Source organism: Oncorhynchus tshawytscha, linkage group LG27 (assembly GCF_018296145.1).
Source record: "Oncorhynchus tshawytscha isolate Ot180627B linkage group LG27, Otsh_v2.0, whole genome shotgun sequence".
Classification (NCBI taxonomy): Eukaryota; Metazoa; Chordata; class Actinopteri; order Salmoniformes; family Salmonidae; genus Oncorhynchus; species Oncorhynchus tshawytscha.
This window is the reverse complement of record NC_056455.1, coordinates 16,098,480-16,116,257: the sequence shown is the minus strand read 5'-3', so window position 1 is coordinate 16,116,257 and position 17,778 is coordinate 16,098,480.

The window sequence follows — 17,778 nt, the reverse complement described above, 5'->3', positions numbered from 1 at the left end:
GCAGCAACATGATTGATAATCGTAATCATTGACATCCCCACAGCAGCCAAACACTGCAACATGAGCATATTGAACGATGCGAGCGAGATTCAAACACAGCTAGCGAGCGTTCACAAAAAAAGTTCCTAGCAGAAACAGCAAGCACAGCGAGTTACAGCAGCAACAGCAGCAATGGCAGCAAGAGACACCAGCACGTGTGTGCGTGACATATGGCATTGAGGAAGCATGTGAAGAACTGGACAACTTAAATAGACTACACGTAAGTAGAGTGTGAATCCAATTGGTGCAATATCCGCTGATGTGATAAGCTGATGCCACCACACTAGGGTTTCCCTTCTGAGCCAGCTTCGCTTTATTTCTGTGGATTATCATGAGCGATGGTTTCAATCAACTCAACATCATAAAAACAGAATATTACACAGCCACAAAAACTGAAACCTGCCATTCGCAATAGGAAAAGGAACACCTGCTATTCCATCACAATAGCAGATATCACAATCCATAAATGTGGAGATAGTGGTGCATCAATGCAGCCCCGGGGATCAATCAGATATTCAAGAACAGACAGAACAGAAAAGACGGATACACATGTGACAGACAAGACAGATAGGGTAGACACCAGACACACAGACAAATATTAAAGACACAAATAGGAAGACACACAGACTTGGAAGATACAGAGACAGGGCAAGCAAAGGTGGACACAAAAGAGATCTGAGTACTCATCCTGTGTCTACCCATCTGAGTTGGACAGAAATAGCCTGCGTGTTGTTGCTTTGTCTCCCCTCCTCTGGAGTGGACGTGCAGGGGAAAGTTGGCTGTGGTCAGGTCACATGTTGCGGCCCATGTTAATTACTTGTAGAATAAATCGGCTTGGGAGGAGAAGACGGGCTTAGTGAGGGCAGAGCCACGCTTACAACTCCTCTCTTGTCCACAGTAACAGGTCACAGGTTAAAAGAGCTTTGCAATGAGGAGCCAATCCAAACAAACACAGGGTCAATCAGTACAGACACAATGGGACAGGGTTGTTAAGGCAACATTGATTGGCTTTATGTTACACAGGAAGCTCCCTGACAGCGCAGGTTTTTGATTCATGATATGCCTAAAATTCTTTAACTTCCTGCTCTTCATAACAATATTGCCTATGCGATTGGGAATTGGCAAATACTGTAGTATTAAAATGGTAAATTCAAAAACAAATCCCCCCAAACTGCTAAGCAATAAATTGACAAGCCAACACCAGCACTTAAACATGCAATACAAACGTACAATACAAACGTACAACAGCACTAGGCCACATGCAGACAATTTCTCCAAACAAACATTCTCTCATGGCTTTGTTTCATGTTTGCCAGAGCTCCAGATTTCACTAGTGTTCACAAAGATGCCATCCCTGTGTGTGAGCTGTGTAGCTGTCTTGTCCAAGGGCATGGAAAGGACCATGTTCTTTCTCTATCTTCACCATCTGCTCCAGGAGCCTGTCAGGCTGCCAGCCCAGGGAAACAGGAGAGGCCCGGCCTGCCAAACATGCTGTAATACCACAACAACCACCAGACACTGAGAAACACACTAACTGTGCTACACAACAACTACAGACGCTACCTGTCACATCTCCCAAAAGCCTGTGGTGTTTCAAGGTTGGCTGTTAAATATGTGTGAGCCAATGAGGAGAAGAAACTGGAGTAGGTCAAACAAACAGAGAAAATGAGTTCTGTGACTCACCTGGCTGAATAAGGATACATAAATAAGCATCATGCAACTGTGAAAGCCTATGAATCATGATGGGATATACCAATTATAATTGATCTACAACAAATGTGTACAGAGGCGTGCGAAAGTATTCACCCCCTTGGCATTTCTCCTATTTTGTTGCTTTACAACCTGGAATTAAAATGTATTTTGTATCATTTGATTTACACAACATGCCAACCACTTTGAAGATGCAAAATATTTTTTATTTTGAAACAAACAAGGAATAAGACAAAAAAAATGAAAACTTGAGCGTGCATAACTATTCACCCCGCAAGTCAATACTTTGTAGAGCCACCTTTTGCAGCAATTACAGCTGCAAGTCTACTGGGGTATGTCTCTATAAGCTTGACACATCTAGCCACTGGGAGTTTTGCCCATTCTTCAAGGCAAAACTGCTCCAGCTCCTTCAAGTTGGATGGGTTCCACTGGTGTACAGCAAACTTTAAGTCATACCACAGATTTTCAATTGGATTGAGGTCTGGGCTTTGACTAGGCCATTCCAAGACATTTAAATGTTTCCCCTTAAACCAGTCGAGTGATGCTTTAGCAGTAAGCTTAGGATCATTGTCCTGCTGGAAAGAGAACCTCTGTCCCAGTCTCAAATCTCTGGATGACTGAAACAGGTTTCTTTCAAGAATTTCCCTTTATTTAGCACCATCCATCATTCCTTCAATTCTGACCAGTTTCCCAGTCTCTACCGATGAAATGCTGCCACCACCATGCTTCACTGTGAGGATGGTGTTCTCGAGGTGATGAGAGGTGTTGGGTTTGCGCCAGACATAGTGTTTTCCTTGATGGACAAAAAGCTACATTTTAGTCTCATCTGACCAGAGTACCTTCTTCCATATGTTTGGGGAGTCTCCTACATGCCTTTCAGCAAACACCAAACGTGTTTGCTTATTTTGTCTTTAAGCAATGGCTTTTTTCTGGCTCCTCTTCTGTAAAGTCCAGCTCTGTGGAGTGTACGGCTTAAAGTGGTCCTATGGTCAGATACTCCAATCTCCATTAAAATGGATTTAATGGTGCCCATGGGATGTTCAATTTTCAATTTTTTATAACCCGACCCTGATCTGTACTTCTCCACAACTTTGTCCCTGACCCGTTTGAAGAGCTCCTTGGTCTTCATAGCGCCGCTTGGTTGGTGGTGCACCTTGCTTTGTGGTGTTGACTCTGGGGCCTTTCAGAACAGGTGTATATATACTGAGAACATGTGACACTTAGATTGCACACAGGTGGACTATATTTAACTAATTATGTGACTTCTGAAGGTAATTGGTTGCGCCAGATCTTATTTAGGGGGCTTCATAGCAAAGGGGGTGAATACATATACATGCACCACTTTCCAGTTTTTTCATTTTTTCTTTGAAGCCAGTTATTTTTTTCATTTCACTTCACCAATTTGGACTATTTTGTGTATGTCCATTACATGAAATCCAAATAAAAATCAATTTAAATTACAGGTTGTAATGCAACAAAATAGGAAAAATGCCAAAGGGGTTGAATACTTTTGCAAGGCACTGTACCTTTCTTTCTACAGCACAATACAAGGCCTGCCATTTGCTAATTTCTATAACTATGTCTATGCATGCAGTGGGATAACACTGGGTTGTGGCCAGGTGGTGGAGATGAGTGGACAAGGTGGTTGTCTGACTCAGGTTGACAATGCAAAATCAGAGGGCCTGAGAGAGACCTAGATGATGGGAAAAGGGCTGCAGTCAGCTTACATTTGTGTCTCCAAATTGGCTTTGTTTCTGTTTGTGTGCATACATGTGTGCGTGCATGTGCACACACACACACACACACACACACACACACACACACACACACACACACACACACACACACACACACACACACACACACACAGATGATTTGTAAACACAACATTTGCTGTAGACAGGTGTGTATAAACACACAGAGTTACGCAAGCAGCAGCTGTGAATAAAGATGAAAACATACTCCCACACATGTCATAATCCAATTTACAAACATCAATACATGAACAGACGCATAGCTGCTGAACAGATATGCTGTATACTGTATCTCATAGTGTGCTAAGAGTACAATTAGACTACCTACCACATTTGGCCTAGATATCAGCTGACATTCCTCTCTTTGTAGAGGACATCCATCTATCCTGCAAAATGCCTTTAAGGCTGAAAAATGTATGGTTTGTCACAGTGTTCAATAGATACAGGCCTATGAACACTCCAACATCATGTGACCCTTACAGCTGACCTTACAGGTGACTTTACAGGTGCCAGCTATTATTACAAGGCAGTCACAAATGCAGTGACACACAAACAAACAGAAAAAGATAGACAGAGGGAAAATACACACACTCACACAGATATCCACACAATTTAAGGCTCTCTATTAGGGAACAATACAGCAGGAAATGGGTCTAACTGCTGTCGCTTCGAGGCCCCAGCACCCCTTCAGCTACTATAGTATCATATTATGTGTGTGGCATCTCCTCTCTCCACTCCAGTGAGCCAACTAAAGCTAGTGTCCCTCTCTCCACTCCAATAAGCCAGCTACAACTAGTGTCCCTCTCTCCACACCAGTCAGCCAGAAACAGCTAGCTTACCTCTCTCCATTCCAGTCAGCCAGCTACAGCTAGCGTTCCTCTTTCCACTCCAGTCAGCCAGATACGGCTAGCGTCCCTCTCTCCACTCCAGTCAACCAGATACAGCTAGCGTCCCTCTCTCCACTCCAGTCAACCAGCTACAGCTAGCGTCACTCTCTCCACTCCAGTCAATCAACTACAGCTAGTATCCCTCTCTCCACTCCAGTCAGCCAGGTACAGCTAGCGTCCTTTTCTCCATTCCAGTCAGCCAGCTACTGCTAGCATCTCATCTGTCTACTCCAGTCAGCCAGCTACAGCTAGTGTCCCTATCTCCATTCCAGTCAGCCAGATACAGCTAGCGTCCCTCTCTCCACTCCAGTCAGCCAGCTACCGCTAGCGTCCCTCTCTCCACTCCAGTCAGCCAGCTACAGCTAGCGTCCCTCTCTCCATTCCAGTCAGCCAGATACAGCTATCGTCCCTCTCTCCATCCCAGTCAGCCAGATACAGCTAGTGTCCCTGTCTCCACTACAGTCAACCAGCTACAGCTAGTGTCCCTGTCTCCACTCCAGTCAACCAGCTACAGCTAGTGTCCCTCTCTCCATTCCAGTCAGCCAGATACAGCTAGCGTCCCTCTCTCCATTCCAGTCAGCCAGATACGGCTAGCGTCCCTCTCTCCACTCCAGTCATTCCGAGCCCAGGTGTGTCCCATTTCGCTGAAGACCCTCCACGCACCGACATGCTATTAAGGAAAAAAATATTTAAGAGAAAGAATTCGGCAGACAAAGTGGGAGGGTCATCACAACTGTCCACTCCGACACATCACTGTTTACTCAGACAGATCACTTTCCACTCTGACACAAGACTGTCCACTCTGAGAAAACACTGTCCACTCTGCCTCAGCACTGTCCACTCTGACAAAGCACTGTCCACTCTGAGAAAACACTGTCAACTCTGAGAAAACACTGTCCTCTCTGACACAGCACTGTCCACTCCGAGAAAAAACTGTCCACTCGAACACAGCACTGTCCACTCTGAGAAAACAATGTCCACTCTGAGAAAACACTGTCCACTCTGAGAAAACACTGTCCACTCTGAACACAACACTGTCCATGCTGAGAAAACACTGTCCACTCTGCCACAGCACTGTCCACTCTGAGAAAACAATGTCCACTCTGAGAAAACACTGTCCACTCTGCCACAGCAATTGTCCACTCTGCCACAGCACTGTCACTCTGCCACAGCACTGTCCACTCTGCCACAGCACTGTCCACTCTGACACAGCACTGTCCACTCTGACACAGCACTGTCCACTCTGCCACAGCACTGTCCACTCTAAGTAAACACTGTCCACTTTGAAAAAACACTGTTCACTCTGAGAAAACACTGTCCACTCTGCCAAAAGCACTGTCCACTCTGAGAAAACACTGTCCACTCTGCCACAGCAATTGTCCACTCTCCCACAGCACTGTCACTCTGCCGCAGCACTGTCCACTCTGCCACAGCACTGTCCACTCTGACACAGCACTGTCCACTCTAACACAGCACTGTCCACTCTGACACAGCACTGTCCACTCTGAGAAAGCACTGTCCACTCTGACACAGCACTGTCCACTCTAAGTAAACACTGTCCACTCTGAGAAAACACTGTCCACTCTGAGAAAACACTGTTCACTCTGAGAAAACACTGTCCACTCTGAAAAAACACTGTCCACTCTGACACAGCACTGTCCACTCTGCCACAGCACTGTCCACTCTAAGTAAACACTGCCCACTCTGAGAAAACACTGTTCACTCTGAGAAAACACTGTCCACTCTGAGAAAACACTGTCCACTCTGCATAAGCACTGTCCACTCTGACACAGCACTGTCCACTCTGAGAAAACACTGTCCACTCTGACACAGCACTGTCCACTCTAAGTAAACACTGTCCACTCTGAGAAAACACTGTCCACTCAAAGAAAACACTGTCCACTCTGAGAAAACACTGTCCACTCTGAGAAAACACTGTCCACTCTGAGAAAACACTGTCCACTCTGAAAACACTGTCCACTCTGCCTCAGCACTGTCCACTCTGACACAGCACTGTCCACTCTGAGAAAACACTGTCCACTCTGACACAGCACTGTCCACTCTAAGTAAACACTGTCCACTCTGAGAAAACACTGTCCACTCCGGGAAAACACTGTCCACTCTGACAAAACACTGTCCACTCTTAGAAAACACTGTACACTCTGACAGAGCACTGTCCACTTTAAAAACACTGTCCACTCTGAGAAAACACTGGCCACTGTGAGAAAAAACTGTCCACTCTGAGAAAACACTGTCCACTCTGCCTCAGCACTGTCCACTATGACACAGCACTGTCCACTCTGAGAAAACACTGTCCACTCTGATGAAACACTGTCCACTCTGACACAGCACTGTCCATTCTGAGAAAACACTGTCCACTCTGAGAAAACACTGTCCACTCGATCACAGCACTGTCCACTCTGAGAAAACACTGTCCACTCTGAGAAAACACTGTCCATTCTGACACAGCATTTGTCCACTCTGCTACAGCACTGTCACTCTGCCACAGCACTGTCCACTCTGCCACAGCACTGTCCACTCTGACGTAGCACTGTCCACTCCAACACAGCACTGTCCACTCTGACACAGCACTGTCCACTCTAACACAGCACTGTCCACTCTGAGAAAACACTGTCCACTCTGACACAGCACTGTCCACTCTAAGTAAACACTGTCCACTCTGAGAAAACACTGTCCACTCCGGGAAAACACTGTCCACTCTGACAAAACACTGTCCACTCTTAGAAAACACTGTACACTCTGACAGAGCACTGTCCACTTTAAAAACACTGTCCACTCTGAGAAAACACTGGCCACTCTGAGAAAAAACTGTCCACTCTGAGAAAACACTGTTCACTCTGAGAAAACACTGTCCACTCTCCCTCAGCACTGTCCACTATGACACAGCACTGTCCACTCTGAGAAAACACTGTCCACTCTGATGAAACACTGTCCACTCTGACACAGCACTGTCCATTCTGAGAAAACACTGTCCACTCTGAGAAAACACTGTCCACTCGATCACAGCACTGTCCACTCTGAGAAAACACTGTCCACTCTGAGAAAACACTGTCCACTCTGTCACAGCAATTGTCCACTCTGCCACAGCACTGTCACTCTACCACAGCACTGTCCACTCTGACACACCACTGTCCACTCTGACACAGCACTGTCCACTCTGCCACAGCACTGTCCACTCTAAGTAAACACTGTCCACTCTAACACAGCACTGTCCACTCTGACACAGCACTGTCCACTCTGACACAGCACTGTCCACTCTGCCACAGCACTGTCCACTCTAAGTAAACACTGTCCACTCTGAGAAAACACTGTCCACTCTGACAGAGCACTGTCCATTCTGAGAAAACACTGTCCACTCGAACACAGCACTGTCCACTCTGACACAGCACTGTCCACTCTGCCACAGCACTGTCCACTCTAAGTAAACACTGTCCACTCTGAGAAAACACTGTCCACTCTGACAGAGCACTGTCCACTCTGAGAATACACTGTCCACTCTGAGAAAACACTGTCCACTCTGAGAAAACACTGTCCACTCTGAGAAAACACTGTCTACTCTGCCACAGCACTGTCCACTCTGAGAAAACCCTGTCCACTCTGCCACAGCACCTTTCACTCTGAGAAAACACTGTCCACTCTGAGAAAACACTGTCCACTCTGAGAAAACACTGTCCACTCTGAAAAAACACTGTCCACTCTGAGAAAACACTGTCCACTCTGAGAAAACACTGTCCACTCTGCCTCAGCACTGTCCACTCTGACACAGCACTGTCCACTCTGAGAAAACACTCTCCACTCTGAGAAAACACTGTCCACTCTGACACAGCACTGTCCACTAAGTAAACACTGTCCACTCTGAGAAAACACTAGCCACGCTGAGAAAACACTCACTCTGAGAAAACACTGTCCACTCTGAGAAAACACTCTCCACTCTGAGAAAACATTGTGCACTCTGCCACAGCACTGTCCACTCTGAGAAAGACCGTCCACTCTGAGAAAACACTGTCCACTCTGCCACAGCACTGTCCACTCTGACACAGCACTGTCCACTCTGAGAAAACACTGTCCACTCTGAGAAAACACTGTCCACTCTGAGAAAACACTAACCACTCTGAGAAAACACTGTCCACTCTGCCACAGCACTGTCCACTCTGAGAAACCACTGTCCACTCAAACACAGCACTGTCCACTCTTAAAAAACACTGTCCACTCTGAGAAAACTCTGTCTACTCTGCCACAGCACTGTCCACTCTGACACAGCACTGTCCACTCTGAGAAAACACTGTCCACTCTGACACAGCACTGTCCACTCTAAGTAAACACTGTCCACTCTGAGAAAACACTGTCCACTCAAACACAGCACTGTCCACTCTGAGAAAACACTGTCCACTCTGAAAAAACACTGTCCACTCTGAGAAAACACTGTCCACTCTGAGAAAACACTGTCCACTCTGCCTCAGCACTGTCCACTCTGACACAGCACTGTCCACTCTGAGAAAACATGCTCCACTCTGAGAAAACACTGTCCACTCTGACACAGCACTGTCCACTCTAAGTAAACACTGTCCAGTCTGTGAAAACACTAGCCACTCTGAGAAAACACTCACTCTGAGAAAACACTGTCCACTCTGAGAAAACACTCTCCACTCTGAGAAAACATTGTCCACTCTGCCACAGCACTGTCCACTCTGAGAAAGACCGTCCACTCTGAGAAAACACTGTCCACTCTGACACAGCACTGTCCACTCTGAGAAAGACCGTCCACTCTGAGAAAACACTGTCCACTCTGCCACAGCACTGTCCACTCTGACACAGCACTGTCCACTCTGAGAAAACACTGTCCACTCTGAGAAAACACTGTCCACTCTGAGAAAACACTAACCACTCTGAGAAAACACTGTCCACTCTGCCACAGCACTGTCCACTCTGAGAAACCACTGTCCACTCAAACACAGCACTGTCCACTCTTAAAAAACACTGTCCACTCGGAGAAAACACTGTCCACTCTGAGTAAACACTGTCCACTCTGAGAAAACTCTGTCTACTCTGCCACAGCACTGTCCAATCTGAGAAAACCCTGTCCACTCTGAGAAAACACTGTCCACTCTGAGAAAACACTTTCAACTCTGAGAAAACACTGTCCACTCTGAGAAAACACTGTCCACTCTGAGAAAACACTTTCCACTCTGAGAAAACACTGTCCACTCTGAAAAAACACTGTCCACTCTGAGAAAACACTGTCCACTCTGAGAAAACACTGTCCACTCTGCCTCAGCACTGTCCACTCTGACACAGCACTGTCCACTCTGAGAAAACACTCTCCACTCTGAGAAAACACTGTCCACTCTGACACAGCACTGTCCACTCTAAGTAAACACTGTCCAGTCTGTGAAAACACTAGCCACTCTGAGAAAACACTCACTCTGAGAAAACACTGTCCACTCTGAGAAAACACTCTCCACTCTGAGAAAACATTGTCCACTCTGCCACAGCACTGTCCACTCTGAGAAAGACCGTCCACTCTGAGAAAACACTGTCCACTCTGACACAGCACTGTCCACTCTGAGAAAACACTGTCCACTCTGAGAAAACACTGTACACTCGAACACAGCACTGTCCACTCTGAGAAAACACTGTCCACTCTGAGAAAACACTGTCCACTCTGAGAAAACACTCTCCACTCAGAGAAAACATTGTCCACTCTGCCACAGCACTGTCCACTCTGAGAAAAGACTGTCCACTCTGAGAAAACACTGTCCACTCTGCCACAGCACTGTCCACTCTGACACAGCACTGTCCATTCTGAGAAAACACTGTCCACTCTGAGAAAACACTGTCCACTCTGCCACAGCACTGTCCACTCGAACACAGGACTGTCCACTCTGCCACAGCACTGTCCACTCTGGCAGAGCACTGTCCACTTTGCCACAGCACTGTCCATTCTGAAAAAACACTGTTCACTCTGAGAAAACACTGTCCACTCTGAGAAAACACTGTCCACTCTGAGAAAACACTGTCAACTCTGAGAAAACACAGTCCACTCTGACACAGCACTGACCACTCTGACAGAGCACTGTCCACTCTGAGAAAACACTGTCCACTCGAACACACTGTCCATTCTGAGAAAACACTGTCCACTCTGAGAAAACACTGGCCCCTCGAACACAGCACTGTCCACTCTGAGAAAACACTGTCCACTCTGAGAAAACACTGTCCACTCGAACACAGCACTGTCCATTCTGAGAAAACACTGTCCACTCTGAGAAAACACTGTCCCCTCGAACACAGCACTGTCCACTCTGACAAAACACTGTCCACTCTGAGAAAACACTGTCCACTCGAACACAGCACTGTCCATTCTGAGAAAACACTGTCCACTCTGAGGAAACACTGTCCACTCTGCCACAGCACTGTCCACTCTGAGAAACCACTGTCCACTCGAACACAGCACTGTCCACTCTTAAAAAATACTGTCCACTCTGGGAAAACACCCACCACTCTGAGAAAGCACTGTCCACTCTGCTACAGCATTGTCCACTCTGAGAAAACACTGTCCACTTTGAGAAAACACTGTCCACTCAGAGAAAACACTGTCCACTCTGCCACAGCACTGTCCACTCTGAGAAACCACTGTCCAAAAAGCACTGTCCACTCTGAGAAAAAATACTGTCCACTCTGGGAAAACACCCACCACTCTGAGAAAGCACTGTCCACTCTGCTACAGCATTGTCCACTCTGAGAAAACACTGTCCACTTTGAGAAAACACTGTCCACTCAGAGAAAACACTGTCCACTCTGAGAAAACATTGTCCACTCTGAAAAAAAACTGTCCACTCTGAAAAAACACTGTCCACTCTGCCACAGCGCTGTCCACTCTGAGAAAACACTGTCCATTCAAACACAGCACTGTCCATTCTGAGAAAACACTGTCCACTTTGAGAAAACACTGTCCACTCTGCCACAGCACTGTCCACTTTGCCACAGCACTGTCCATTCTGAGAAAACACGGTCCACTCTGAGAAAACACTGTTCACTCTGACACAGCACTGTCCACTCTGACACAGCACTGTCCACTCTGAGAAAACACTGTCCACTCGAACACAGCACTGTCCACTCTGAGAAAACACTGTCCACTCTGAGAAAACACTGTCCCCTCTGAGAAAACGCTGTCCACTTTGAGAAAACACTGTCCATTCTGCCACAGCACTGTCCACTCTGCCACAGCACTGTCCACTCTGCCACAGCACTGTCCACTCTGCCACAGCACTGTCCACTTTGCCACAGCCCTGTCCACTCTGACACAGCACTGTCCACTCTGAGAAAACACTGTCCACTCGAAAACAGCACTGTCCACTCTGAGAAAACAGCACTGTCCACTCGAACACAGCATTGCCCACACATTTTCCACTATTGGACTCAAATCCACTCATGCACATCTCCTCCAGTTCTACATGACCTCTGGTTCAGCTCTCATTCTCTCTGGTGAGAACAAGAACTGAGCCTACCATCTCCTGGACTCTTGCACCTTCCATTGATATTTGATTACCCTGACCCTGTGCTTCTTCTCATCAGCACAATGTTTACAGATCTGACACTGAAGGCCAGATAAATCCATACCAATATATTCTCCTCCTCACATCTATCTACCACAATCACAAACAATCTTTCCTCTCCCCCTCGGGTTGCAAATTATTTGGAAAACCCAACAGCGTACTTTTTGGTAGTTTGTGGAGCCGTCAGACCCACTTCACCATCTCCCCATTTCCCTTGACCCCTCCCCCTCTCTCAATCTGAGAGACCAAGAATCTCTCCAACCAGTCTAATTCTCTTTCCATATTGGTTGTGTGTGGGTCCCCTCGCTCTGGCCTGTGTGTGTGCAGGTGTTTCTGCTGGTCCCTCTCTCTCCCTCTCTCCCTCCCCCATCCACCCCTCTCCCACTCTCCCTCCCTCTCCCCATCCCTCTCCATCTCTCCCACTCTTCCTCTCTCCCTCCCACTCCCCTTCTCTCCCTCTCTCCCTCCAGGTGCTCCTTCTTCCACCGTGATTTACACACCACCACTGTGCTATATATTTTGAAGAAAAACAGCAGTGGATTGATTGATAATTCAGGGGTGAGGTTGACAGCTGCGTGGTGTGGCTGGAGAAAATCCATGAGGCTACTCTGTCTCCCATTGCCTCCCTCACAGCCCTGTGGCAGCTAGCCTCCCTCCTAGTCTCTCCCCAGCCACACAGCTGTCAACCTCACACTGAATTATCAATTCACCGGCGACTCTCAAGGAAAATCTATTTGGAGGAATACGCTGCAGCACAAAAACCTGCAGGTTGTGGTCATGTGACACAACAGTAACTCACTCAGCAGTGGGTAAATGTGGTCATTGGTATTCTGAGCGGTAGTAGTGCTCCCACACACAGCAGAAGTAAGGGATGCTGTATGGGTGTATCTGTTTATTGCACTAACGTTGAACTTAATGCATCTGTGAACACATTACAGTTGGCATGGACACAAGACAAACACCAAAATACAAATTAACCTATTCGTCACACAGTGCTACAAGCTGTGGTTGTCTTCATCTTGTATATATTTTTGTTTTGAGGTAGGGGCAATTAAAAGGGGATGTTTTTTTAGAAGTGGGATGAAAACAACAGGATTGAATTGATTCAATAGAAGCACATTAAAGAGTGAGAGTGTGTTCTTCACTGTGACCCCCACAAACACTCTTCAGCTCCAACCGGCAACCTGGCCTCAGGGCAATTTATAGGATTTGGTAAGTACATTTGTTTCCCTCCATTTAGTATGATATATTATGTTACGTTAGGTTACGTTATGAATGGAATAGTAGTAGTACAATATCCTACGAATTAGAGGATGTATAGTATCATACGTCTTACCCAGTCATACAATATCAAACTAATTAGATGATGTAAGTTATCATGCGTCTTGGAGGATGAAAAGTGTTACATGTCTCTGAGACCAGGCTGCTTTTGCTTCACAACAACAAAGGAGAATTAAACAAGGAGAATTTTATGTTGCTGGATAGGAGAACTAATGACAAAGGGTAGGAGAATTTACATAAAAAGTTAGAAGCCTTAACAACTAAGGGTAGGATCATTTACGTAGCAGGTTATGTGAATATGGTTAAGCTTAGGAAAAGGATTAGGGGAAGGGTTAGCTAAAATGTTACAGTTGTCCCCGATGTGTCTTGAACAAACAAACTTTGGATTGCTAGACGTTCACTGTCTATGCTCAACCATTCTCCCCAATCATCATCCCTTTCGTTTCTGTCTTAAGTAACCATACCATTATTGCATGTGTAACATAACATAACATATCATACTTATTGGAGGTACACACATTTATGTAAAATAGCCTTTGTCTGTCCAGTGAGTCCAGTCTGCAACAGGGTGAATTAATGTGGGCTAGCCGCCGTCAAGCACATGTGGTATTGATGGATACATCTTCATAGAGCTAAAAATCTGGTGACTAAACCTTCGTTCTGGTGACTGAACCTTGTGTTTCTCATAGGAATCTCACTGTGGGCCATTGAAGGCGTACTGTATAGTAATTGGCTTGTGACTGTAGTGTATCCTTTGGCTGGGTCCATGCTCATACCCATCTCCTAGGTGACAGATATGCTGATGATCTATGGAACTGCTTTGAGAACAGGCCAAGGCTCTCACCACACCTCTGTCATTGGCCAGCTACGAGACCTCATTCATCAGATACGAGGTAGTAGTGTAGTAGGGGCTGACCATAACTTGGCAAAACAAACCATGTCAAAGACTATTAGGATCTTCATCTACAAATAGCCCTGTCAAACACCCTGATCGAAAGAAGAAACCAGAACACAGATATACTGAAGCACTGTTGTTCATTTGCATGTTAATTGCTCTAGCTCTAGTAATCCTCCCATCTGAATGGCTGATATGTAGGCCATTGATCCCTGCAGCTGGCTGGGGCTGCGTGAACATCTGGTGGCAGGGCCAGGCTAGAGGCTATAGCCACGCTGTACCCAGTTAGGATAGACTGGCTCACCTCAGCCTGTACCTTGCTAGGATAGGCTGGTTCAGACACCTGATGCATGGAGACTCGAGGGGGGTGAACAAATCTAAAGCACCACATGCTATTCCTCCCAGACAAAACCTGATAACACCTTGAAACTCGTTTGTTTTGTTGTTCAGGACAGAGCCTCTTTAGGTACATTAGGCTACTGAAGGGCAACAGCAGGCAGGCTAACTCAGAGAATAAAAACAATCTACAGGGTTCTGTGTTTTTGTACTTTGGTTGATTGTGTCTGCACAAAGGATAGGCCGATAGAGGGAGAGATGCCTGTGATCACAGCAAACAGCTCACAGATAACGGGTGGTGTGTATGTGTGCGATCGTGTGTGTTTGTGCCACTCATTTTTCCTCCTCAGAGTACTTTTCGTCTGAAGGTCTCCCGCCTAGTCTCAGACCAGGGCCATAGACAAACACTTTCTACTGAGTACCCATTCATTTTCTCTATACCATAGATGCAATGCAGTGTTGGTAAAGTACAATATAGTTTCACTTAAACTGACTGATTTTTATAAGGATTTTTTATTATGCTAATTAGATCAACTTTCACTGCAATTTCATCAACCTGAATTTGTGTGACATCTAAATACACCTTCAATGACAAACTTCTTTATGTTGACACACACGCAGGCACACATGCACACAGACACACACACCAATCTGCTGCCTGTCTTTCTACTGTGAGACAGATAGATTGTAAGTTCTGCACGGATCCATCCCCAGGTTTCACTGTGATGCCTGTATGAGATACTGCATCAGTATGTAAATGGACGATGGAAAAAGGGATGTTCTAGAGGTAAACTCAACAGTGGGTGGTTTAAATCGCTGTGTCCCTGCAGACTGAGATAAATTAATTTGTAATCCTGCGTTTTGACTAAAATATATGCCTGTCAAAATATCAAGCTGAATCATTGGGACTTTTCAGACATTTTCTCCAAGTAAAAACAGCACAATTGTGCATGTTTGTTTTGCCTCCAGCTGTGTGTGCTTGATGCTTATGCATAGATGAAAGGTGGTGGAAGGGCGTTGTTCGCTATGGTGGATCAGAGTATCGGCAGAACACAGCCCACACACAGCTGTGCCGGCTAGGAGAGCCCTGTACACAGAACATCCTCTCAGGGTGGATGGATAGCATGTGGTACAGACACTGCAGGGACTAAGTCACAAGCACACACACACACACACATACATACATACATACGTACATACGTACATATGTACATACTGTACATACACACATACAGTCCCCATAATTGTTACTTACAAGTACTGTGAACCTTACAAATATAGCTAATAACTCTCTAAATATCTTTGGGGGGGGGAAACCTTTCTCTTACATAAACATGAAAATGCATAAATTAGATTTATGCTGCATGTGATTTCTTACACAACTGGGCACATACACACTATTTGGAGTGTAGCTTATTTATGGAAAGTCTACGGAAAACTTCTGAGTCCCTAAAAACAAATTAATTCATTTTCACTTTCATCACCAGAGGGAAAATGGCTTCCGTTCTAGTAGCAACATATTTGTTAATTTCATGTGTATTCACTTGTATCAAATTTTGCACACAACGCACTGAGCATCAGGTTGGCTTAGCTCACATTGCGTTTTGTATTGATAGACATCTAATCTCATACAGCACGTCTGCAGTTTGAGGTGGCATATTCCAGGAATTAGTTTGATGCCGATCCCAAGAATAAGATGAAACATATTGTTATGAGTGTGATAATGAGAACAACATTGACAGCCCTTTCATGAACCATAAGACTAAAGCTCCAATTAGAGAGAGAACCTTGGCCCTGCAATAGGTTAGCCAGAGTACACTTCACATTCCTCCAATTAGAGAGCGGACAAATGTTCCAAGGACACCGTGATCTCTGTCAACCTGTACCATAAAGCCTCCTGGAAACAAGGTGTTCCTTTTAAAAATGGCTACAGTTGACGGTTTCAAATTTGACCTCAGTGTGCCCTTTGAAGTAGTACAAACGCTAAAGGTTGCAGTTAAAGTGCTGATAGCTTCAATTATTCTCCAACAGAACAAGTATCCACACCTATTATACCAAAGCCCAGACACTAACTAGACCAGAGCAATGCCGTAACCTAACATAAGTCACATTCTCCAAAAGTCTAAGTGCTGTTTTCTTTCAAGTTGGCAATGTCTTCTGTCCATAGGACCGGAATGCCCTGTCATTCTGAGGCAACAGAGACAGGACTGAAGTGTTCCTGTATCCGGTCTCCGGAGCCTAGGAGGTCCAGGAGGTCCAGCAGGTCCAGTAAGCAGACATACACAGATTGATAGGTTGGTACAAAATGGAGCAAGTCTTGGGTTTCTCCTTATCACACACAGGGTCTCTCTGGCACCCTGCCAGAAGTGGTAACACAAGCGCTCCCATAGTACTGCAGTACTTAAAGGCCACAGGCATCACCTCCACTCAGGGCATGGGGGACTAGTCTGTCATCTTAACACAATAGATCCACATTGACATTCAACAGTCATCAACAGCTCATCAATCAAATGTATTTATAAAGCCCTTCTTACATCAGCTGATGTCACAAAGTGCTGTACAGAAACCCAGCCTAAAGCCCCAACAGCAAGCAAAGCAGGTGTAGAAGCACGGTGGCTAGGAAAAACTCCCTAGGAACCTAGGAAGAAACCTAGAGAGGAACCAGGCTATGAGGGGTGGCCAGTCCTCTTCTGGCTGTGCCGGGTGGAGATTATAACAGAACATGGCCATCAGAGTTTTCTTACCATAGCTTAAAATACCCATCAAATCAAATCAAATCAAATCAAATTTTATTTGTCACATACACATGGTTAGCAGATGTTAATGCGAGTGTAGCGAAATGCTTGTGCTTCTAGTTCCGACAATGCAGTAATAACGAACAAGTAATCTAACTAACAATTCCAAAAAAAAACTACTGTCTTATACACAGTGTAAGGGGATAAAGAATATGTACATAAGGATATATGAATGAGTGATGGTACAGAGCAGGCAAATTCTATAACTAAGTATTATTCACTATCTTTACCTGATCACTGACTCTGTCAGTCCAGTGTAGGTGACTCAAAATGTTTTTTAAGTAGGCGGGGTCATAGGGCAGGTCTTGGGTGGAGAAATTTGATACAAGTGAATACACATGAAATTAACAAATATGTTGCTACTAGAACGGAAGCCATTTTCCCTCTGGTGATGAAAGTGAAAATGAATTAATTTGTTTTTAGGGACTCAGAAGTTTTCCGTAGACTTTCCATAAGTTTTCACATTTTCATCAAGCACGATATCAGCCTATCATACAGGTCTGTGTT